Here is a 26,214-nt window from a genome sequence, read left to right as displayed (position 1 = left end):
AGAGTCTCACAGAAAAGAGGCCCAGAAACTCGTAGTAATCCTGGTAAATCAGTTAGCAAGCTACAAACCCATTTTTTAATTCCAATATGAGGATGGGTTTCCTTTGATCTATTCTGGTGCACACTAAGATTTTTCCAAGAGTAACAACTACAGAGCTGACAGCAATGTCTTCTTGCTTGTACAGCTGATGAAATATTCCTTTTTAGCAGCAAATCATAAAAGAAACTGATGATTCATTACTGGGGGTTTTTAATTCTCTCATCCCCATCAGAATTTTTTTATGGTCTAACTTTGTACTTCTGGAGACTGCTAAACAGCTCAGAAAAAAAAGCAGTGCAACATTTGAGAAATAACTGCTGCATCCAGTGACAGAATTTTAACCTTGTCCCTCCCCATTCCCTTTTCCTGCACCCATCCCACTGAAGTTTAATGCCAGAGGTTAAATGCTTGGAAACAAACGCAGAGTTCCCTTTTGTACTCAGACTTAGTAGTACATCCACTTGAAAAGGATCCAACCACACTTTGAGGGGCTCTTAGGTGAAAATGCTCTGACAAATCTTGCTTTCACAAAGTCTTTCCTGCTTCTCAGGCTACATTCTCCATGTACCCAACTCTCACAAATCTCAGGTGGCAAGAGCCTGAGGAGCCTAAATAAAAGCAGCCAAGAACTGGCCTAGAAGCAAAACCAGGAAAAACTGGATTTGTGAACAGTTTTTCACACCTAAGGAAGCAATGCTACTCTGGGAAGAATCCATGCAATACAGAAAAAAAAATGATAAATATTTCTCTAGAACAGAAGTTTTGCTCCTGAAATCTTTCAGTATGTTTGAGCCAACATTTCTGAAGCAATAATGAGAAAGCAGCAAAAATAATTCCCATGACTTGAGGAATTTAAGTTAAAATTCATATAGTGAAAATTTGAAATCTGCTGGAGCTGAAAAAACTGGAAGAGTAAACCCAGAAACTTGGAGGGAAGTCCATTTGAGAGTTTCTATAAGTTATGTGAATTCAAATTTTGGAAATGTGAGAAATAAACACTTTTCATTTTTAAAATAAACCTGGAAAATATAATGAAGACTAATTTTCTATTTCATCTTTTTTGGATGTAAATAAACTTCTTAATGTAGGTTACAAGCTAAGAATATCTTTATTAGGCCATTTGGAGCTAAGAATCAGTACCATCTTTCTTTTATCCTCTTCCCCCATTCCTTCTTTTTCTTTTAAATCCTTCCTTTCGACACACAGAAGAAATTTTCATTATGTGGGGGAAAAAAGGAAAGCCTTAAAATACAAAAATTAATTCTACTAGGAAGCTAATGAATGCACCATAACCCAGATTTTCTGTGGCTATTGCATTAGGGAGAAAGAGTTATGAAACTTCATGCTTTTATAAATTTTGTTGAGCTTGCAATCCTGGCTGAAGGAGAGAGCAAATTCTCAGGTGCTAAACACCAAATTGCTTATTGGAACAGCTGCTGCACTGAGCTGAATAAGCAGGACATGCAGGGAGTGGCTTTTCCTAGGCTAATCTTTGACCAGCATCAGTGCTAACACTCCCAAATTAAAAGGAATATCTTACAATTAGAATACTGTTATTGTTATTTCCTTTCCACTAAATGTACAGATATAAGTGTTCTTTTTGCTCCTCATACTTTTGGATCCACTGTTTTTGTCTCACACTGGCTAGGCTTTGAAATAGGAATTTTATGTTTCCTATTTTCCAAGCTGTAAAACCTAGGTTGTTTTTTGCTGTTGTTGTTGTTGGATTATTTTGTGTTAGTTTCTGTTTTAGAGGGGTAGGGTGGTGTTTTTGAACAAAAATTGCTTGAACTGGGGGACTGGAAAAGCAGATCTTTTTCATTTTTGAAGAAAGGTGAAATGCAATGGAATAAAGATTACATTAGGAAACTGAGTACTGGTCTTATCCCCCCCAAAAAAAAAATTCCTATAATGCCACTACCTCACTAAACCCTTTAAAGGACAGATTGTTTTTCTTTGCATTACAAAGAAAATGTTCCTTGATTTTATGGCAGATGGGGAGAAAAATCTTAAATATCAGGGAATGATGTAGATTAGAATATAGATTATTCCGTATTCAGATTCTTTAACTTCCAGATATGAGTTTGGGTGCAGTTAGGATTGAGCAAGTATTAGTTGCTCTGTGATGGAAACAAGATTAATAACATAGATTAAGATTAACAAGTTTAAAATTAATATTATAATTAATATATTAACAGCCTATTTTTACTGTAATGTGGGAATCAGGGGAATGCTGACACCTCTCACTGCAGACCCTGTACATTGACAAGCTCTGCAAGCAGGTAGGAATGTCTGAAGTTAAAGGCATGATCCTGAAAAGCAGGCTCCATCAGATTTGCATTAATACCTCTACCCAACCCCCTTCTTACTTTCAGACCTTATTTCCTTAACCTTTCATTTCACTCTTAGAGTTTCTGCATCTTTTTTTTTTTTTTTTTCCCTCCAGTGAAGTAGGGGTTCTACTCCTGCTGTGGAATAAAAGGTGCCACTCCTGAGATCTCCTGCTCACTTTGAACAACGAATTACCAAGAAAGTCAGCTTCTGTTTCCAGCAGGTTCCAATTCATGTTAGGAGCCTGCAGGAAATGGGCACATTGCAGCATCTGATTAAAGTCTTTCATATCTTAGATTAATGCAGGGTCAGATGGTGAAAATTCTTTCTGTAATAGAGAGCAAGCTGAAACAAAGCTAAAAAGCCTATTCACTCAAAACTCAAGCACAAGGGAAAAAAAAAAAAAAAGGAAAAGTAATCCTAATAATTGTATGGATGATTTTGAAAATTTTCCTAACATGTACTCCTTCCCCCAACTGCTAAAGAGGGTCCCCAAACCTTCACATTTCAATAATTAGTGGGAGATAATTATCTGGAGAGCAAAAAGCAACTTCCATACATTTTCATCACAATTAACAATAAACAAGCATAAAACCACTAGAAGCATGATTTATGAAAGTCTAGTGATGCATTCTAGACCACATCCAGGATGTAGCCAAGCCTTCCCTCTTCACAAGCAGAGACAGAACTTTCACATTTTCTGAATCACTACTTCCCACTACTTTTCATCACAATCCTCTAGTCAAGCAAAAATCCTGCCAAATCACTAGCTTGATCCATAATTCTGATACTTCATATGGTCCCAGTATATCAGCAGTCACCTTCTGCCTTCTCAGGGTCTCAGATTTCTTGCCCTTTTAACAACCCACTCTGAGGTTTAATCTCCCAGGTGCTTCCTGTTTGCAGATTTTGCAGCAATAAACATCAGAATGTATGCAGGTTTGCTGTGTATTGCTAGTTGTGAATCTGGAAGTCAAGAAGATGTCTGAGAGATGCAGACTGATATTTTTGCACGTTGTTTTTAAAACCTAGTAAAAAATACAATTATATTTTATTTCAGTAGAAAGTACCTTTAAAGACACTTCATTTACAGAGATTTGTAAATACTCCCAAGCTAATGTTTTCTCAAAAAACATTCAGTTATTCTGTTGACCATGGAAGAAGTTGCTGTTGGGCCATTTAACTTCCAAATGAGCTACAGAAAAAATACAGGAGAGTCTGATTAAATCTTTCCTGAGCAGGCAGGTTTTTAAATGCCTAACAAAGAAGTGCCTTTAAAATAAGTCTTTTGTCAAAGTAAGTACATGCTTACTTTCCTGCATGATTAATTTATTTTAAAAAATATTTCTAGATCAGATGTTGGGTCTATTTTGCAGCCAAAAGATACTTGGTGTCTTATAGTTTAAGAAATGTTAACTGAAATGGTGGGAAAATTTCAAATTACTTTTTGGAAGTTCACATCAGCTACGCTTTTTTTCCTCAGAGTCTGTTTAAAGTTTAACCTAAGTGTCTCTGAATTACTATATTTTCCTCTATTTGAATTCTGTGGTATTTGCTGTTTTTTAACAAGTAATCTTACAAGTCTTGGATGCTCTGAGTGCCCTCAAAACATACTGCTGTGTTTCATTTTACTGGCGTGGCAATTATAGGCAATTTCCCAGTCTTGGTGTGGACAAACAGGTGGTGACCTCAAACACACCCTTAAATAAGCCTCTTATTCTTACTTGTCATTTTCCTGATTACTTATGCTCCAAAATCAGTCGTCTTTGCCTGCAATGTTTTTCTATATGTAGGTAAAACTTAAGTACATAATGTTAAAAATTGCATGTAGTAAAATGGAGTTGTGTTGTAATTTTCTACATAATCTATCTCCTCTTTTATGAAGAACATCATCCAACAGTGACTGTTCCTACAGACAGAAAGACCTAAAGCATGCCCTTTTCCTAAATGTCTTTGTATGAAAAAGAAATTTTTCCAGTCCTTTCTGTTCCCAAGATATTGGAAAAAAATAAATGCAGAAATGAGAAAAGAAAACAGGACTGTCTTTCTGAATCTTTCTGCAAGATGTTGTGGCAATGATGTGCTGCTATTACTCAGCATATTCCTCATGGAAAAGGGGACTGAATTTCAAAACTGATTAAAGTTTCTGCTGTGAAAAGGCCATAGACCTCAGCTGAGAATCCAGCCAGGATTTCAAAAATTGTCCCTAGAGCAGCTTAATGCATAAACAGCAGAAGCAGACACTGCAGTTATTCAGCAGAAGCAGACACTACAGTTATTGACAATAAAAAATGACTCAAGAAGATAAAGATTGACATAGCACTCAGAGGGGTTGTGTGGTACCCCTCCAGTAGTTATTGGCATAGCATGAGAAAAACAGCACTTCTCTTTTGCTCCTTGAAAATTTGCATGTGAGGTGGGGTGGGAGGTGAAGTGATGGAGCAGACCATCACCATCAAGAATTTGACACAAGGTATTCATCCTTTTTCTAGTTTTTATGAGCAAGATTTCACATTGGAATAAAGAGATGAATTGCTGTAGTTCAAACATACGTAAGTCAGCACAGAGGCTAAAACTAAAGATGACTTAGCTAAACTACAAGGCTGCTGACATTAACTTCCCTAGATAGGGAATCTACTGCAAAGTGAGCCAGAAACCCAAATTTATAGTGTATTAGTCCTTCAAACAAATTTCCTGAGATGGTGAAAAGCAGTTTTCTCCAAACAGAGCAGACATTATGCCCTACTAAAGTCTGAAAGACTACATTGCACTCATTTTTCTCAGTGTCTGGATGATTTGGTAGTAGAAACCAGCAAATGTACCGTGGAGCCACACCCTAGTTAACCTCATAGGTGTACTCTGTATAAGACATCTTCTGCTGAAACAGAAGATAGAGAAATTAGCTGAAACTCTAGAGTATCCAACTATATTGTACAAAAAGGATAAAGTTTAGATTTGTTCAAGCATTATCAATTCACTTAAGCTACTTCCTTGTTACATGACATTTCATTTTTCATTATTGAAGCCCAGAGTGTTTAAAAGGTCCACAAGAACTCTTCTCTCAATTTGTTTGCTGCTTTAGTTCAGCAATATTTAGCACCAATGTGTGTTGGCCCTTTGGCACTTTTCTTCATCTTTAACATAATTTATCAAAGGACGTAGCAAAATACAAGTTGATCTGTCTCTCTGGTTTAATTTAACAAGGCAGGTCATAAAGTCTTTGTTCCTTGACCAGCCATGCCAAAGTGCTGCTTTCACATATTAATGTGACATGACTTGTACAGTCATAATTACTATGACAAGATAAAGGGAATTAGTTAAAACTTAATTAAAACCACATGCCTTACAACTGTGACCCTGTACATATTTTGTAACTTTTCTTCTTTGTTTCTGGTTTATCAAAAGGGGAAGAGGTCCACATGAATTTCTCTGGTATTACAAGTGCATCAATTATGAAAGAAAATTAAACACTGATCATAAATAACCAGATAAGAAACAAACCTGAAACAAGACAAGTACCCTGATTCATGGTTAGTAATGAATTTCTTTGCTTATACCTATGTATTAAAGCAGTAATAAAGGACAAACAGTGATGCCTCTTCTACGGGTATGAGAAAAATTGATCAGTGCAGAGATAGGGCACAGACATGGAAATCTGCAGTGACTCTGTGTTGCATTATTGGTAGCCTTTTCAAAACAGGCATTACTGAACAGCACTGTGAAGAATAAAAATAAGGCTTGTCTTTTCACATTACAAATAAGGGTGATCAAGAGGAAACAACAGCTTTCTCTGGTTTATAATCACACTGTACATCTCTGTAGAAAGCATAGAGGGAAAGCAGAAAAACCATACTAGACTAGGCTAAAAGTTTAACCCTGTGCAGTATACTAGAAGTGAGCATAGTCAGTCTGGTAATACATGCTTTGCTTTAGCAGCTACACTATTTTCTTACAAAAAAACATCATAGGATGTCCTGTTGTCATTTGTTGCCACCTCTTTTTTGTTAGGCACTTCCTCAAGGGCAAGACCATACTATTGTGGTACAGCCCATTGGCAGCATCAGAGCAAAACATAATCCTTTCCAGGTTTTGGCTGCAGAATAATCTATCTCTTCTTCTACTATTGTAAGAAGTCATATGCTGCTTTAAGTGCAGACATTCTCAGCATGATCTGAGCTCCATGGTGACAAGTTCCCATCACTTGGATTTGACTGTTTCAATCAGCTTTATGGTCTTCTCATTTTCAACAGCTCAAAAAACTCTGTATGTGTCAATGTGTTTCTTAACCCATGTTCAGCAGAAGAAAATAACAGCAACTACAGGGAAAACTTATTGTCCCAATGGGACAATTGGCTGCTTCTTGATGGAGGTAAAGAGGAGGCTCATCTCTGACACTGGTACCAAATGAGCTCTGGCTTATAGGTTTTGCAGCTGTTTCTAGTTCTGCCCCACCACGCTTCTGATGAGCAGTGAAATAGTTAACAGCACATGAATTTAGAGTATAACTAAGTATCAGCATTAATAGTGTTGAAATGAATGAGCCTGTCACATCTGTCAGAGGTATTGTTCCAGTGCCCGCTCCAAGGCTCTCAGCTAGGGGCTGAATTGTGTGAAAAGCATTCCAGCACAGGGGACAGGGTGTCTGCACCAAAGAAGTATCTTGGTGCTGTTGGACCTGCACAATGAGCACTTCACTGCTGCACCCTGAAGCTAGAAGGGTGTGCATCAAGGAGCAGAGCAAAACCATCTAAATAGTTAGGAATTTGAGGACATTAATAGGCAAAACTTATGCAAACACCTTTGTAAAGGAATGCTGTAAAAGCAGACAGTTCACCAGACTCTTGCACCACCAACTGAATTTGACCCAAGGTCTGACCTGACTACTTCCATAGCTCTTATATGCTGGATCAAAGCCAGCTAATTCAGGTGGCACTGGTAACAGAGCTGCAGTGACACAGAATGTGACACCAGCTACCTGCTGATTTAGTCAGCATCTCAAGGTGAGCCTTGGTGTGGTCATGACTTTCTACAAAAGGCTAAAGCAGGCCTGTAAGTCTTAGCAGATGGACACCACTACAGCAGTCCAGTTATTCTATTCACACTACATGAAGCAGAAAAGCCTCACAAGAATCAGAAAAGGATGCAACAAGGTTTTGCTTCTGCCCAGTATTTTGACATTTTCTCTCAGTCTTTTTGGTGTATAACAGCATTTAATGAACAACTTTTGAAGGGGAATCCATTTTTTTCTGGCTGCAAGATGAAGGTGAATTATGTGAAATACACTTACGAGGTTTTGAAGTAGAAATAGCAGCTTGAAACTGCTAAAAGTAAGAATAATGAAAGTGAGAAATAGTCCAATCAATAAAGTATAATCCCTGCTCTCCTACCCCGGGTGAGCCACACTGCAGCTAATTCAATCAGAGCATATCTACACATCAATTAGACCATAGCTATATTAGTATCACATTAGTGTTATATAAACAGATTATATGTGCCTGCATACTATGAAGTATAACACACTCTATTATCACTGTAAAGCTTCTAAAGCAGATGTTGCTGTATTTTTAGAGTGAATCTAGCACAGCCTCATTCTTGTAAGAGTTAAAAAACTAGCACTAATAAAAATCTTTTTGTTTTAAGATATAACAGACTCGGGCAAAGGAAACTGCTGCAATGATTTAAGACATTATGGCCTGCAGTTCTTTGCCTCACCCACCTGGCAGAGGGAACAGCCCCCACAGCAGAGACAACAAAAGCAAACTCAAATTCACAGATTAGCACAAGCCTGTCTTCATTAGCAATTTAAACAAATACAGAGGAATGTGAACTGGAGCACCCATAACAAAATTCTGTGTTCCTTTATGCTCCCTCTTCTCACTTACAGCAATGAGGTAATGAAAAATTAAAGCCAGTAGCATCTTGTCTCATTTCAGAGAAATCCAGATTTGTGAGTTGGAGTAGGATGAGCCAGCAGAGCACCATTTACCTGGCTAACAGAGCTGTGCCAGTGAAAATCCACCATATAAACACACACTCAACCAATTGTGAACAATTCTTAATTACAAGTCAATTAACATTAAAACTGATATGCTGCAAGTTGCACAAAAACAGAGTGAATAAAATGAGGCATGATCTGTCTAACTTTCAAGGTAGATGTCCCTAAGTGACTGACAAAATCATCAATATCTTGAATCAAATGAAAATGTTAATAAGCTGAAATGCGCACTTTTATGCAACCCTGTGATAACCACTGGTATCTGCACATTTATAAAATAGTGAAACTCTTTTGGCAGCAAATCATCTGCAAATGTGGAAGATGTGAAAATATCTTTTTTTGCCCCAGCAGTAACACATGAAGTGTAGCACTAAAGAGACTGTTCCAGACAGCAATATTATTTGAAAGGCAGAAATATCAAGAACAGAAAGGAACATTTAGGGCTGTAGCAAGGCATGGCTACTCTGAAGACTGGTATAAATAAAATTCCAAATTAAATTTTATATTTTTCATTTCAAAGCACTCCAATTTTGAACCACTTTGTATGGTGTCGTTTACTTAATAAAAGCCACAGTAGCAAAGTAGCCATTCATAACAACAAAATCCAGACCTGAAAATATTCAGGGAAAAAAGTTCATCTATGCAGCTGAAACCACAAAAGATACTAAATACTTTCTGAATAGAAAAATGACTGTGTTGGAGGATACACAAGAGATAGAAATATGTATATAACCCATAAAAAATGAGGGAAATCTTTTTGCTCTGAACTTTAAAACCTACCAACTTTAAAGCACTCACTGGAACTCCTCACTTGCCATTTTACACCTAAAGTCACTCTGATCCCTGCACTGCTGAAGGCATTCCTTCTTGCTACATCTACCCAAATACAGTCACTCCTTAACCTGTGAAATACTGCATCCTCTGTGTGTTGAGCTGGAGAGCAATGACAGGACTGCCACATGTGCTATGTAGGTTGTAGCCAGACCAAATCCACAAAGAGTTGTCAGGAGAAACCTGCCTTGCACTCAAGTCTAACGCAAAAGCACAGGAGGTGTCCTGCTGGGACAGACCTACTGCTGGGTCAGCTGCTGCCTTCAGCCCCATCAGAGACCGCTCCTAGCACAGGAGAGCACCTCAGGCTGCCCACTGCCTGCACCTCACTCCTCTCACTCCCCCAGCAGATGCTGTCTTTGGATTAGGGGGTTCAGAGGTTCATCCCTGTCTCTGTTTTTAGTATCTGCCTTGGCCTTGTGGGAATTTTCTCCAAGCCTGTTTTTCACCTGATGATTCCATCTGTCTCCTCTCCACAACCTCCCATGGCAACAGTTTTAAGGAGTTCACTATCCATGTTGCAAAAAGTTCCTTTTCCCCCAGTTTTATCTCTTGCTACTTTCAGTGAGTATCCCTAAATCAGTTGTTGCTGCATTTGTTGAATAGCAAATGCATTCCTTGCAAAAACCAGGTGTAATATGTTCAGCTTTTACCTCTCCTAGTTGGAAGGTCCTAGTCTTTTTAGTCTATCCTTGCAATACAACAGCTGTCATCCCCTCAATAATTTCAGTTGCCCTCTTCCATAATTGTTCTGTGTCCTCCAGAGAGTTCAGAATGACCTATTGCACTTCAGCTGAGGTTTCTTTAAGGCTTTACATAGCAGTAAAGGATACCCTGTCTTGATCTCAAAACTCTTTCTGATCATGTCTGACAATTTTTCACTTTTCTGGCTGATATTGTGAATTGAATCAATTGCCTCAGAGAATTGAAATCAGTGATAACTCTCAAGTTCTCTTTTCTGTGTTGCAATTACAAGATTAGCAGTATGTATATTTAAATTCAGATTTTTGCAGTTGCATTACTGTACATTTATCTATAATGGAGTTCATTTGACACATTTTTGGCCCTCACTCAATTTTGCAAGGTGTTTTAAGAGTTCTTCTTCACCAATGTGCCATTTGAAATCCCTGAAGTCCATGAATGTGGAGGTTTCATTGCAAACTCTCTTCTGCAGGTCATTAATGGAGGAGTTGAATAGGAATGGCACTAGCACTGACCCCTGGGAGTCTCCACCAGGGACTCTTATCCCCTCTGAAGTGACCTCAAAACTCACCTTTCTGGTTCCTAACATTTAACCAGAATGGAGTCCTCAGAAGGACCTTTTTTCTTGTTTCTTCAATAATCCCAACTCTCTTCCTCCAGGGCTCTAGCCTGTACCAACAAAAAGTAATGTAGAAATAGTCTCAACCAGGCAATAATACCGATGGTTTCTTTGCCCAGATCCTTTGTGTACTGGAAGATGCTTTTCTTAAGGGTCTCTTGCTACAATGCTAAAAATTTTTCTGGTACATCCTTTCACCTCTTACTTTTCATCTTCTAAACAGTTCCATAGCTACTTATACCAGCTCCCATCTGTCCATCTAAAATAGTGTTTTTCCCTATTTCACCACATCATTTGCTTTACCGACTTTCAGTGGATTAGAGGGAGTGTATTTCCTGTGTTTAAGAGGCATACTATTTTCTCAAAGAAAAAATAGCTTCCTCAAATCTTCTTATACATGTTTTCCTTTAAACAAATGTTTATATCAACATTTTAAAGAGTATTTAGCATAAGAGAAAGCTGGGTAATAATTTCATAACCAACACAAATGTCTAAGAAATTATCTGCCAATTTGTGACTTGGTTACATTTTCTTTACATAAATGATTTACAGATGAAGTACTAAACAGAACCCATTAAAAGGTTTTTTCATCTAGCTAGCAACTTGCTGCTAGCTAATCTGGTACAGCAGGAACCATGTCAGAGGGGAATGATCAAAGCATTGAACTACAAAATAAAGTAAAAAGGATTGGGTGACAACATTTTGATGTCTTATTGAGGAGAGAGTAAGGCTTGAAAACAACTTTTAGCATTTGCTTTTACATTCAAAACTCAGTTCCTGTGTATCATACACCAATTAAGGAAGTATTTGTTAATACTATTTAAACTATTGCTGTTTTTCTGGTACTTATTAGCACCTACTTGTCTCCAATGACAAGTGAATATTTTTGATAAACAAAGTCTTTGTTAAATTTCCAATATTTCATTTCTGGCTACCTCCTTCACTATAAACAGAGGCCAGCCAGTTAAGATGGGGAAGGCTCTGCCCTGATCCAGCCTACTCAGCTATGAATGGGTATTTCATAATTTAGGTTGGAATTAGGAGTTACTGTCTGATGGCTGATGCCACTCATAAGTCTCACATGATGTTGAAAAGTTCTGCTTGCTGCTAACTACAGAAGGTCACATAGCTTGACTGATTTACAGCAGGGGTATTTCAAGAGGTACAATCTATCAGTACTCACTATAGATATTTCTATAAAACTGAGGAAGGTCAAACAGTTATACCATAAGAAAAAACCAAGCAAACAGACAAACCTTTTTCACCCTTAAATGATCAAAGGGTGGAGCCAAAGGCCTACTCTAAGTTGGAAATGAGAAACAGAGAAAGAAAAGAGGTAAATGCAAGAATCATGAGAGATTTCAGTACCTCCTTTACAGACCTGAACCTCTGCTATCTGGAAAAAAAAAGATATAAGACTGGCACAAAGTTATCTGACAACTCATTCTCACTAATAAGGCATTCTGTATAGTTTATCCACTCCTTTCTAGTGCCTTCTTTGTTTTGTCAGTAATCTCACTCTGTAGACTGCTATACAGAGGCAGGTTTACACCTCTGCTTTTCTTACAATAAAATCAAATATTGATAGCAAGGCAGATTTTACTTATTGTAGTTATCATATGATTAAGCTAACATACAGAGGTCACAATAAGCATTGACCACTCCCCTTGTGCTTCACTCAGCTAGATTTTGTCAGATTTTGTCTTCTGATTTCCATGTCGACACAAGAAGAATCAGACCAGGTCTAACTAATAATGATGAAATAATGATAGTTATAAGATAAAAAATTAATGTCAAGACTGCTTTATTTCCCTCCTCTGCTTTTCCTGAGTTGCAAGGAGGGAAAATCCAATTCCTGAGAGACTTTTTGTTGTCAGATGCAACACTGAAAAAAAAATATTTTGGATCTTGATTAATGCTTTTGGAAATCAGCTGGGAGTTTGTTACACAGATCGAACTGGAGGCTGAGGCAAAGATGAGACTTAGAGAACAACCTGGAACTAAAGTTCCAGGGAGGTTTTTTTACTTAGAACATTCATTTCAGGTTAAATGAAATATAGAGGGGTTTTTATCTATGACAATTCAAGGACCACTTTTAATACATGATAAGAACATGGAACTAAGGAGACCTGCTTTTGCCCTGAAGTCCAGAGTTCAGACAAATTATTTGGGGCTGATTTTCCTGAAAGAAATAGAGCTGGGTATTGCCTATCTTTCTACAGTCTAACACTAAGCAGAGGAGGTTCTGATCTTCAATGTCTTAGTTCCCAGCAACAGGAACTATTAAGAATCACTAACCTTTTCTCAAAGATAAAATGAAAAAAAAAAAAAAAAGTCAAATAACTGGAATTCTAAAGTATTAACTCACACTTTCATATTAACTACCTTTTATTCCTCTGCCCTTTACTTGTAAAGACATTTTTAAAGGGAAAGAGTCCTGGTAATCTTTCAGGTGATATTAAAGATGGTAAGAACTATCCTTTTAGCAACAGTTTATATGGATGGGAATTGCTGTTAAAGTTCAGCGTTGCTTCCTTGAAAACAAAACCAGACAAACACACACCTAAATTTCAGGCAAAAGAACAAGAGTCAGAAAATGCAGGGTTTTTGACAAACTCCCTGGTGACAAAAGCAGACACTGCACAAGGGACTACTACTGCTACCATGGGACTTGAGTGAGCTACACCAACATCAGCCTCCTTAAGACATTGCTTTTAGTTGCTTTCCAAGTTATGAGTACATGGCAGTGCCACAAAAGGGACCTTTTTAGCCACAAAGGTCAAAACAGAAGGCAGAGAAGAAAGGCCAGGGGTATGAGGCTAAACCAGACAGTAATAATAGGAGAACTAAATACCACACCCAAGGTGCTTCCTCTGGTTCAGACATTTTTTATAACCTTGATAAATGCTCTTTGGGGTAAGGAATCTCAGTAGTAAGTATTCTTGGTAGCCAGGTGCAATTTTCATGGCTCCTTAGCTCAGACTGACCATTGTAGTAAAACCAGTATTAGTTGGGATGTTGCATTGAACTTTTCATCTGCACCCTGCATCCAGTTCTGTGAACAGGACAAGCAGAAAGGTATCACCAAGAGCTGACCCTTCTTTTTAACCAGAAAGGCACATAATGCAACTGGTAGCTCTGTCAGTTCTGTTTTGGAAACAAATCATACTGCAGTTATACGAGACAATAATGTAACTTGAGGATTCCTACGGAAGCAGGTTTTAAAAACTGTATTTACAGACCTTACATAAGAGCTTATACTCACTCTGGCAGTTCATATTCAAATATATTTGCATTGGCAGGTTTTATTATGGATCAAATATTGCCTGCCTTTCTACAATCATCATAAAATCAGTGTAAAAGTAAGAAAGCTGGCACAAACATAATACCATGTTCTGATTAAATAGACAAAAATGCAATTGTATGCTTGTGACTGATCCAGATCTAATTTGTCATGTTGGATGTTTCTCCAGAACATAGATATGGTATTAATGACCATGCAACCATAGCCACAGCCTCCTTTTCGTGCTTTGGCTTTTTCAAGCAATTTGGTATAAAAACTGGATTGGATTTTTGTTACCTCTGACAAGAAGTCTAGATCTCTGCTAAGCAATGACAGATTCAAATTCTCTCTCTCTGATTTTACATAAGGATTCCCATCAAAATCTCCAAGCAGACTGTACTACAACATTCTTCCACTTGTCACAGATTGCACAGTCTTTGCAAAGCCCCATTTTGTGCTACGTTTGCAAAAGGTCACTCACATTCCTGTGTCATGACCTAAGTCATTAGTTTTCCTTCTCTTAAAGACTGCGCTTTCTTTTAGTCCTGGGCAAAGTTTATCTACTTGGTGACTGAGTTAAAGACACTCTCATCTTGTTCCTGTCGTCTGCCCTAGGCATTGCAAAACCATGCATGTCATTCTTAGGCCCAAGATTCAAGATACAATGGGAACACCTGCCAAGTAACTTACCTGGAAAAGGTAACATCCTCTGATCTTTCATCATTCCATCGGCTACCAAGACAACTAAAGGTCTGCCTCCAAGGATGGAGGAATTTTATTAAAGGCAGGTGCCTTGATGAAAGAATTACAACTCCCTCCAGCAAAGCCACAGGATGAGGGCAGGTGATGTCAGTGCTGCACCTCCCTGAGGTTGTATGGCAGGATAAATGCCATATATTATCTGAGACTGATGGAGACAGACTGATGAGAACTCAGGCGTTCCAGCAGAGCACTGTCAGCAGGAGATAACACCAGTATATGCCAGGAACCAACTGCCTGGATAGGACTTTGCAGAAAAGGACCTGGGGTGGACACCAAGTTGAACAAGAGGCAGCACTGTGCCCTAGCAGCAAAGAACTATTACATTTCCTTCCCTGCATCAGGAGGAACATTACCAGAAGGTGGAGGGAGGTGGCCCTTCCACTCTCTTCTCCTCTGGAGAGGTCTCACCTGAGTGCTGTGTCTGTTTCTGTGCTCCTCAGTACAAGAGAGACATGGAGCTACTGGAGAGAATCACGTGAAGTAACACAAAGGTAAAGGCACTGGAGCATTTCTCATATGAAGAAAGGCTAAGACAGCTGGAACTGTTTAGTCTCTGGAAGAAAAGGCTCAGAGGAGATTTCATCAATATCTACAAATATCTAAAATGAGACTATAAAGAAGAAAGAGCCATTGGTGAACAGTGGCAGGACAATGGACAAAAGCACAGAATGTTCCCTCTGAGTAACAGGAAACTCTTTTTTACTGCAAGGCTGACTGAAGTTACACAAGTAGGTTGTATCTTCTCCATTCTTGGAGATATTCAAAAGTCATCTGGACATAATCCTGGCAGCCTGTTCTAGCTGACTATGCTTTTACATTGTACATTATATTTTTCCATTCTGCATACCTGCAAGTCATGCTTTCCCACCTTTAAAACTGTCCACCCCTTGGTTTGCAGTGACCTTTTGCAGCCCATGGTGCAAAGGATATTGCAGCAGTTTTGTAATGTTGTAAGCTTTCCTCCCAGCAGACTTCCTAGTGCCATGCATTTGTGTCAGGATTTATGCCAAAGGAAGCTGGCAGAACACCAAGAAGAACCTCACATGGTGTTTTAAGGAGTCTCAGAGGTAGCATGTGAAAAACAAACTCTCTCAACTACTGCTTCTTGTGGTAGCACGGCATTCTAACCCTAGATGGGCCCAAATTTTAATTTTGTAGAGGCAAGGAATTATAATGCCAAGGTCCTCCCCATCTGAAAAGGACTTATATTGGCATAGTTGATTAAACTGAAATGTACTCATTTTCTCCTTCATCCTGGCCTCTTCTTTGAATCATTGTTTTTATTTTACATTCTAGCCCCTCATTTCTAAACCCATCACCACACCTGCCCATTTCACCCCATGAATGCTTCTGTTTCCATTCTGAGAAATGCAGATTTGGCATCAACTGTTCCTTCTGAAAAAAAGCAAAGGCCAAGTGATACTGAAAATGTTTGGAATTTTGAACCAACTAAGATACTCAAATATCTATGTGGGGTTTTTTTTGTTCCAGTTCCTTAACAGTTGTTATCTTGAGAAAATCTGAACTTCCATTAAATATAAAAAGGGTTTTCTTTTTCGCAGAGAAATTTTTCAAGTTATCTGATTATATTCTATTCTATAAAGACAGGAATACTGCCTTTTCAGGCTTCTTACCACATGGCTGATGTTCTGAGCTGAACCTCACACAATGTGTGGCTTCTTTTTCTACACAGAAACACAGGGCTTGGAGTGTTATACAAAAGTTTATTTCCTCAAGTTCTTCCCACACCGTTCACATTCTACTCCAAGAAATAGGAGATGATCCAATTGGAATAAGGAAATCTTCAATTACTAACTCTTCCATAACACTTTGATGCAGTAAATTTAGACTGTATTTATCACAGGACCAAGAATTTTTATATATTTCTCAGCATGAAATATGATCTTTTAGTGAACCACCATTGAAAAAGCAGTTTGTATTCAAGTATTCTTTGGTGAGATTTCACCCCAATCAAAGCATCTGAAGTTTCTCCACGCTGAATCAGACAATCAGAGGGTAAAATCTTAACCTCTGAAGTAGAAGAGGACAGCAGGCTAGCTATGGTGCTTACTACAGAATTAATTACTTTCCTAGTATATGGAGAGGGAGCTGATAGAAGCCTTTTAAAAGTTGAAAGACGCCTAGGAAAACACAGGGGCCAAAGTTTTGGAGTAGTTTGGCAGAAGAAGCCAGTACAGAACAACAATGAGCTGGGGTCTTTGTTCCTGAAAAGCTGCAGTCAGAGCTAAGGGCCTGTAGAAACATTTAACAAGAGCAAAGGTGACCAACAGAGATGGAGAAGAAATATTACAGTAGATTGAATTTATTTGCTGTTTATTTCTTAGTCCTCTATTACTGTTTATTTCTTAGTCATCTCTTACATCTATTACATCTATACTGTCTGATTACTGTTAAACATTATTTTGTGTTTATTTCTTAGTCATCTATACATCCCCATTATGGGGGGTATCAGACAAACAAATGGATCCCTGGTCTCATGCAGTGAATTTTTTCTTATATCCTTTTATTGGGTGGGAGCAGAGAGGTGAAAGGTTCTACAGCTACAGTGATATATGTACTAACTTTAAGCTGAAAAAGACCTTATCTCTGCAAAGAGAAACCATTTAAATATTAAGTATTAAACATTTTTGGCCTTTACAGAACTCAAAGAGGTAAGAGTGTCCATTCTTTTCTTGAACTGATAAAACTTCACCTTCCATACTGCTCTGCTTGTTGAACCTACAAAGCCTGCAGCACCCAGACAGTGTACTTTTGAAACTATAAACATTAAACAAAATACAAATAGTTTTGAAAAAATGCATTTCAAAGCAAATATTACTGCAAGGGCTAAATTCTTTTTTAAGTAGAACACCCAACAATAGAAAGCCATTCAAAAAATAATTCCAGTGATCCTTTCAATGACTCTTCTGTAGCATGCTGTTACTGTTTTTCATGTTTCATCCCCTGTGGCCATAATAAAAGGAAGGTATTTAGCTCAAAAATTTATTAATAACAACTACCACCTCTTTCATTCCAAGAAAAAAAAAAAAGCACACATAAAAAGGAGTTCTCATCTATGTAGACCAGCTTATATAGAAGAGATCAATCTCTGTATCTTCAGGTCCCCTTTACTGGAGAACTGCACAGAAAAGTAGCAGTGCTAGACACTGCAGCTGCTCAGTTTTTCTTCCTATTCTTCTTAGGAAGAAATTGCAGTATAGTTTTTACAGACATTAGAAGAAAAATAAAACAATATTTGTGTTTGGATCACAGAAGACAGAACCCCAGGTCCCCACATAGAAAAAACATTCCCCACTTGGCTAAAGCAGCATGTGTAAGCCCCTACACCTATGGCTGAGAATGACAAAGCTCTCCCCACCTTTCCAGCAGCAAAATCAGAAACCTCCATGTAGGTTCAGACACTGCCAAGTGACAGGAACATAAAATGACAATGCAGAGAAGCATAGATCAGCTTTGTGGACAGCTGGGTCCTGCCCTCTATTTTGCCAACCTTTCCCAGATTCTCACTGCTAAGACATGCCATATGTGTCCAGGTGGAATGCCTAGAAGCACACAGGAATGGTGAGATTTTCAGATATTTTAACATAACTTCATGGGAGACCCATTGCTAGGAATGTTTGTGTCTAGTATGTTCCACTTTATACACACCAGAAGGTAAAGATGCAGGGCTAGAACTAATTCCTCTCAAGCCACGTTAAGGCTGCTGGCTCTCACATCCAAGACTGCCCACAAAAGGGAAATAAAGTTTGTGAGAGAACAAACATTCTTGAAGACATGACCAATGGCTACATCAGTTTTGTAGTGCAAGAACACTCCAGGGCATGTAAGAGAAACTGAGGTGCAGTCACACACATCCACAATTTGTGTTTGACTGTATTACACCTCTCTCCATACAAACAGCAATGACTTAGCCTATGGAAATAAATGGAAATCATCTTGATGCCTAACTGAGTAGTAGGAGTGCAGTGTGGAGTGAAACATCTAAGCAAAGGAAACAATGCACAGATATTTGAACCACAGCCCCTTAAAAGGAGTCTTGCAATGCTTTGATAGCACTGTCTTTGCCCTCTCAAAAAAAACCCATGTTTAATTATTTTCTTAATTGCTGCATTTTTTAGAAAAATATTTGAAATAATTAATTTTAAAATGCTGCAGTGAGCATTTCAATTGCTATTATCCACTTCCTCCTCTATCATGCTCAGGGACTGATGACAATCAGAGAGCCCAGATGCCAGTCTGTATATTGTAGTCTCAGCCAGGGTATTTGGCTCCTTGGTGAGATCCACAGGCAGTTATGCTGGCAGCTCTCAAGTTGTCCCTGCCTAGAAAATGATTAAGGCTGTAGACTGACTGCTCAGACTATGCTGTTCTGGACATCTGGGCTCTTCTCCCCTTCCCTAACTCATAACAGAACAGCTGTTCTGTTCATGTATTGCACTTGTGCAAGTGTGCATCCATTCATTTATTAGCAAGGAATTGAAAAAAGCATGTTTATATAGGTCCCTTTTAAGTCGCAAAACATATGGTTATCCCCTAGTCTAGTATGATTTCCTATAAATTGGAGAGAAAGTTTACAAACAAATTGACAGAAATAGCCATGGAAAGCCATATCTGAGAAAAGGTCTCTACACACAAGTAGGTGTGTAGCAGGTGATGCATATTGCCTGTTGGGTGCCTCTGGAATCTGAAGAACACTTGTTTTAACATGTGTCTAAGAAAGTTGCCAGATACTCTGTAAATGCAAGCTCTGACCTTAGCCAACTCTTTGACTTCCTGCATAGAATTTCCTCTGTATTAAATGGGCCAGAAACACTCCATATGTGGCTGTTCTCTCAACAGCATTGCCCTTAAATTGTTTATTATTTCTTAAATGCCATCAAGGTTTCTGAGGCTGTGTGACACAAAGGAAAAAACATTGTCCCTGTCTTGTAAGACTTAATCTAAATAAGACAGAACTCTTAGTGCAGACATTCAAAGTAATACCACACAGCAGAAACAGATGAAAGGCCAGGCTCAGAATTTCATCACTCAACTCTGCCATTATCTAACATTATTGCAGAACATGTGTGCTTTCAGTAAGGTCAGGTGTACACATAAAGATTTTCTTATATTATCCACATCAAGACAGAAAGTGACAAAAATCAGACCTGTTTGACATAATCATTCAGTCCAAAATCTTAGCATAGGTGACACAAAATCACCAGGTGCTATACTGGAGGTGGTGGCTAAATGTTTTGAAGAAGGCTTGGACTAAATGCACATGGAAGTTACTTGTAAGGTTACACATAGATTGAAATCTGGCACTCAGTAACTATTTCTGTGCCTGGCTCAGTAATGCACACACTTAAAAGGGTAAGAATTTGGAGGAAAATTGCTTGTGTTTACAGCCAGGAGGAGTATGCAGTTAGGTAGATATTGGGGTGCAGATGACACTTTGTAGGTTTCCAGCCTAGTCTGCTTCCTGGCAATGTGTATATATACGTATCCACATGCTTTGAGAAGTAACTTTACCCCAGCAAATGGGCAAAATGACGTGGAAAGAAGTGAGCAGAATTCCAGGCACAGCTGGAATCACTCAGTTATGACTGCAAGGAAGCTGGAAATGAAACTGATATGGGAAAATCATTAAAAGGATTAAAAAGCAAAAATATGGTCTAAAGAGTCATTTTCCAGAGCAAATGGATTGGGTTGGTAGGACAGAATTAATTGAAAAATCTGAATATTGAGATGTGTGAAGTATCTGAGCTCTATTTCTGTCAGATGTGCTGTCCTAGACTTGCTTACTAAGAGGATGTTCCCTCTGCAACAGGGCAAGGATACCTAGTTCAGATGTAAACCTAAGGATAACCTACCCGGGCATTTTGCTTTTTATGCTTCATGGTATTTCAAATCCTAGTCTAAATTCCCATAAATGAAGAACAAACATGACTACTGACTGCCTACACATGCCCATCTGCTCAGATGGCACAGCTCCCACTAACATTTTAGTTGGGCAGTTTCACTAAAGTCTAGGTGCCAAACCAGCATACGTTTCACAAAGATAAGTCTGTATGACACTACAAGCACCATTTCCTCTGCAAGATTCCCTTGTCTGGGACGGGTTTGAAGATTAGCCATCTAAAGCTTCCCTGTTAGCTTAGCTTCATAGGAAACAAGATAATGCAATCACAGTCTGACTCCTGATTTCTCAGTCTGCCCTTGTCTTTCATACAGAAGTTTGGCAAATCTCAAACAGGTTTGGCAAATCTCAAACTGATTTGACAGAAGGGCAATGGTTTCAAAGTTATTATTTCTCTATACATTTTGTAAAATGAATGACTGGTTAGAGGACACCAGTGTTCAACTGTGTAAACTAAATCCTTATTAGACAAGAGAAAATCTCGACAAGTGTTTGCTGTCTTACCTGTGGGAAAAGCTACTGTCAGAACTTCACTGGTAGCAGACAGAAGGGAATCCAATCGTTAGACACAATCCATAGTAAAGAGGACAGCTGCTCACAGAACAACTTGGTTTTGATCACAGTTCTCATCAAAGTATGTGACGAAACCAAATACCTGAAGGCAAATACTGAAGAATCCCAAAGAGTTTACAAGCATTTCTGGCCACCACTCAAACACTCCATGTGTGTAGTAGAATAAATTGGCAGCACTCTCAGCTTGCACAGGGCAAGCACAGTGCCATCCACCTACATGTAGCAAGAGTGCATCAGAGTATCTGTTGGATTTTTCAGATTTTGCAAGTTCCTCAGTAATTTCCTAATGAATTCTACAGAACTTGGAAAACTCAGCAAGCTCTCTCACACTTTTCTGAATGTTCAGTGTCATCCATCAAACACTTGGCCACAGGAGAGAACCCGTTCAATGAACAAGTCATGGACTTGTACAGTACAAAAGAAAGGCCCATGTGACAGGTTTCCCTGACTGGTACAGTCCAGTCCAAGCACCTTGAGCCATTGTACTCATAAGGCTACTTGCAAAGTTACACAGAAATTCTCAAAGACACACTGAACTCTAAAGACCAGTGGCAGCAAACTGAGCTTGTTTTCAGTCTCAAGAAATGGTAGTGCAGAGTGGAATGAGGAAATACAGGCAAGTTTCCAACCAGAGTGATGACAAAAAGTGACCCGTGCATACTGGCCAGGAGAGAGAGCAGTCATTTATTTTTTCAGATTCAAAAGAAACCCAAGTCCACAAAACTCTCAGCATAGACAGGTGAGCTCTACAAAACAGCTGTTGTGGCAAAGGATAGGAAGAAGTACCACATTTGTGTTTGTAGTGTTGATGCAACCACACAAAAATGAGTCCCAGCTGTCCTGGCTAAGAACAGGGAGGAAAAGAACATGAAGAGAACTGGATTAACAGTACTGAGGGAGATGGCCAGCACCCACAGCATGCAATTAATATCATCCTGGCAAGAAGAAGGAACATCCTCCCATTTATTTTCAAATCCACTATGGCCACAGATATTTCACCAAGAAGTGTGTGGTAAGGAGCAAAATTTATTGCATTGGTATTCCCACCAAGAGACCTGCCCTTAAGTGAAACCCTCCCAGATTAGTATGTTGCTGTAAGAAAAGGCAGACCATGTTTACAATACAGAATTCATTGACAGAAATAATTTTTAGTGATTTGAAATTGACATTTTGTACAATATTATTTTTTTTTCATTGCGGTTTTTGTTTGGTGGGGGAGGGGATTTAAGCAATAGCAAACATTTTCTTTGGCAAAACTAACTTTAAGATTGGTATTAATGTCACTGATATTCTATCCTGGAAAGAGTATTCCCATTTAAATAGTGAATTTTCCAGGTGTATTGGCACTTTTGACCTTGTTGGATCAAATACAGCACTGATTCTATTTACAGGTAGTTGATATTCTACAGAATAGCTTCACTGGAATTCTGCATGTGAACAGACTCGCTGGCAGTGAGAAACAGACAAATACAAAACAGACCAGCAAGTTATCATTTTGATTTTTCTAACACATTCCTTGTGCTTTCTGAGAACCTTTTCTCTGTTAGATAAAATTGGAGAGGATTTTTGAAGGACCCAATTTTACTGGCAGTTACTCCTCAAACTAAATCAATAGCTAACAATTTTTAATAGCAAATCTCTATCTGAATGGCTGCAGTGCATGTGCATAAACTGCAGTAATGTTTATTGTATACCAAGATGGAAAAGCTAGACTTTAGATTGTGTAACTTTCCATAACACAGTTTTCCTGAGGGCTCTTCAGCTCAACAAGCAGCCAAGGAAAGGGAGGGTGAATGCAGCAGAGCTGTTTCTTTCCAGCTTGAGATGCAGATGAGGCCCCACCCAGCAAACCAAACCTTTGGCATTCATCCACGAGATCCTCCAGGCTAAGGAAAGAGGATCCATGAAACAATACAGCAGTACAAGCCCTCCTCAGCCTTTCATTCTGGTGCTTGCTTTCTTGCAGAAATAAACTGCTCTACAAGGCAAACGAGGCTGTCGGGCTTATGGTCGTCCGTAAGTGTAAAATAGCCATGCAGACCTGGACTCTAACATGCCAGATTTTGCCCTGTTTCAATATGGCAGAAGCTACAGATTTTTCTTATCCATTCCTCACTGTGTCTATTGTTCTGGGCACAAACAAGGTAGACACTTCAACACAGAGAGAAATATATTCTCTTTCTGAACCTAATTATTAGTCAAGTAACAGGAAGACTCTCTCGTCTGAAATATAAGAAGTAATCAGAATTCCCTCAAATGACAAGTTTTTTTTACTGCAAGATCAATGTGCAAATAATTTGGTAGAACATCACCATCTGGTGGATACACCCACTGACAATTTGGCTTAAATTTTTTCTTTATCTCCCTGATAGTTCTTCAGCACATTAAAGAATATTACATCATAAGGTTACAGAATAAAAAATCCATTCAATCAATCTATTGACAATCTGTAACTTCTTCGGACAAGACAGAAATCTGCAAAAAAGTAAGAGGGGTGTGGAGAATTCCTATCTTCATATACCATTGTAGGTAGACCTGTAAATGGAGTCCAGACAGGTGAGGCTACACAACAACTCTTCCAGGCTGTTGCGAAAGAGCCTATCCTTTGTGAAAAATAGCATACACCTCCTCCAAAGTCAGAGAGAAAATACTACTCTGTTACTAGTTGGTGAAACAACACATTCCACACCAAAGCTGAGATTTCTTTTTCCTTTTACTATCAGAACTGAGCAATTAGTCTCACTGTTGATAGAAATCGTCTGCTTTGCACAGTTCCTACTCCCCAGCATGTCAGCAAAGTGCAAGATGCCACACTTCTCACAAGCTCTAGCTGGATAGTGGAGAAAAAGGGGAGGAAGGGAAGCAAGAAACGTCCATACTGTCTATGAAGGAATTCTGCAGTTGAAAACTGCGTTCCCTAAAATCACCATCTGCCCTTAGACCTTGCATCTCATACCACAGAATCACAGAATGGGTCTGGTTGGAAGGAATCACACGGAAGGATCATCTGGTCCAAACTCCCTGCTCAAGCAGGGCCATTCCAGAGCACATGGCACAGGATTGCATCCAGACACTTCTTGAATATCTCCAGTGAGGGAGACTCCCCAACCTCTCTGCGCGATCTATTCATGTCCAAGGTCAGTCAAGGCCAGTAAAGTCATATTCAGCTAGAATTTCTGGAATTTCCTGGGCATCAGTCTCTGCCCATTGCCTCTTGTCCTATTGCTTGGCAGTATTGAGCAAAGCCTGGTTCCATCCTTCTGGCACTCTCCCTTCAGATACTGACAGACACTGATAAGGTCCCATCTCAGTCATCTCTTCTTGAGGCTGAACAGGCCAAGCTGCCTCAGACTGCCCTCATAACAGAGATGCTCCAGTCCTGGACCCCCAGGTCCTTCTCTGCAGAGCTTCCAGGTCAGCCCTCAGCCTGTGCTGGTGCCCAGGATTATTCTTCTCCAAGTACAGGACTCTGCATTTGCCTTAGTTGAATTTCAAACAGTTCTTCTCTGCCCATCTCTCCAACCTGTCTGAAACATGATGCTAAATGTGGTATTTTCTGTCTACTTTATTTTCTTGTTGTTTTGTTTTAACCAAAAGCCCTACCAAAGAAAATGTATATATGGCAGTCTAGACAACTTTCTTATAGCATTATAAAACCCTGGGTTTTTTGGTCTGTTTCCCATTTGAAGGAACTCTCATCCTACAGTTTCATTTTAGACCTGTAGAAACAATCGTTCTTTGTGTCTAGGTGTTTGTCTGAATGTGCACCTACAGCTTTCAACCAAAACCTGAGAGAAGGTAGTGGTCTCTACAGCCAGTATGTTGTGGCAAGTTCCATGTAGCTATGATGCCATTTGGGTTTTGCCTTTTTTTCTTTTATATGTCCTCTGTATTCTTCACACATATATTTGTAACTCTGTCACCTACTGTATTAGTGGCTAGTTTTCCTAGTACTTTTCCATGACATTTCCTAGGCAGGAAGACAAAACACATTCCAGAGCTCCAAGCCCTGAGGGATACAAGGCCCCAGTGGTTCTGCTTCTTGGTTCTTCCTGGGAGCCAAGGCCAAGAACAACTCTTGGAGATACATTTCATGGACAAAGTATGACTGCTGCTGAAGGGGGGGCTCCAGAGAAGGGCTTGACCTGGGGGTGGAATTACATTGCCACTTGTTCTCCTAATTGGCGCCTTTTATCAATTATGCTAATTTCCTAAAACCTATAAAATTTACTCACCCCTAGGGGGTGGGCTTCTGTGGACATATTTGCATAACTGCCTCTGAAGGCCTTCAAATAAAGATCCCCTTTTATATTATCTCCTTACTAAAATTATCGCAAGTTTCATTTCCAGGTTGGGAAAAATGCAACACTATGCTGATAGATAAATAATGGGATGGAACTTGGATCATCAGGGAGACTTGTGGAACTCAGACTCCCAGAAACAAAAGTGCTCCAGTAACTGAAGAAAACTTAGACAAAATATTGTAAGACAATTAAGGCTTCCATTCTTCCAAACTAAATACTAAACCCCATGGCCTCCCATTGCAAGTTACCTCAATGTCTTTATACTCTTTGTAACCTACACCCTTGTTTCACAAATCCCTTGGCCTGGCATGTTTAAACACTATATTGTACTGAAAGCAGTAGATGCTTAGCAAAGAAAAAGCATTAAAATCACACTGATTTCATTAGAAATATATGTCGAGCCATTTATATCATAATGCTGCACAATATTAAAGCAGAGGTAAGAGTAGATCTTTTGGGTGAGATTTTACATAATGAAATAAAACCACACACAACCACACAGCTGCTTCATACTGTGGTTGTCAGAAGCTTGGACCATAGTTTCCATGAAAGCCTGTGATGAGCAGTGACAGGGTGAAGTAAGGTCCCACAGCCACTCAAATAAAACTTGAAACACTAGCAAATAATGGATTTAAAAATAAGAATTCTCAGGCACTACCAGAAAAAAACAAACAATACACCTTTCCTAAAAAACATAAAACACTACCAAGACATGGATAAAAACTAGCACTAGCACAGAAAATCAAGAGTTAACAGCAAAACACTGATTCTTACTTGTGAGTGTGTGGGAGGTCCCAGGGCAGGATGCGACCTGAGAGACAGCCCTGTATGCTAAAAGATTGTAAAGTCTCAAGG

Source organism: Catharus ustulatus, chromosome 5 (genome assembly GCF_009819885.2).
Source record: "Catharus ustulatus isolate bCatUst1 chromosome 5, bCatUst1.pri.v2, whole genome shotgun sequence".
Lineage (NCBI taxonomy): Eukaryota > Metazoa > Chordata > Aves > Passeriformes > Turdidae > Catharus > Catharus ustulatus.
This window is presented reverse-complemented; position numbering follows the sequence as displayed.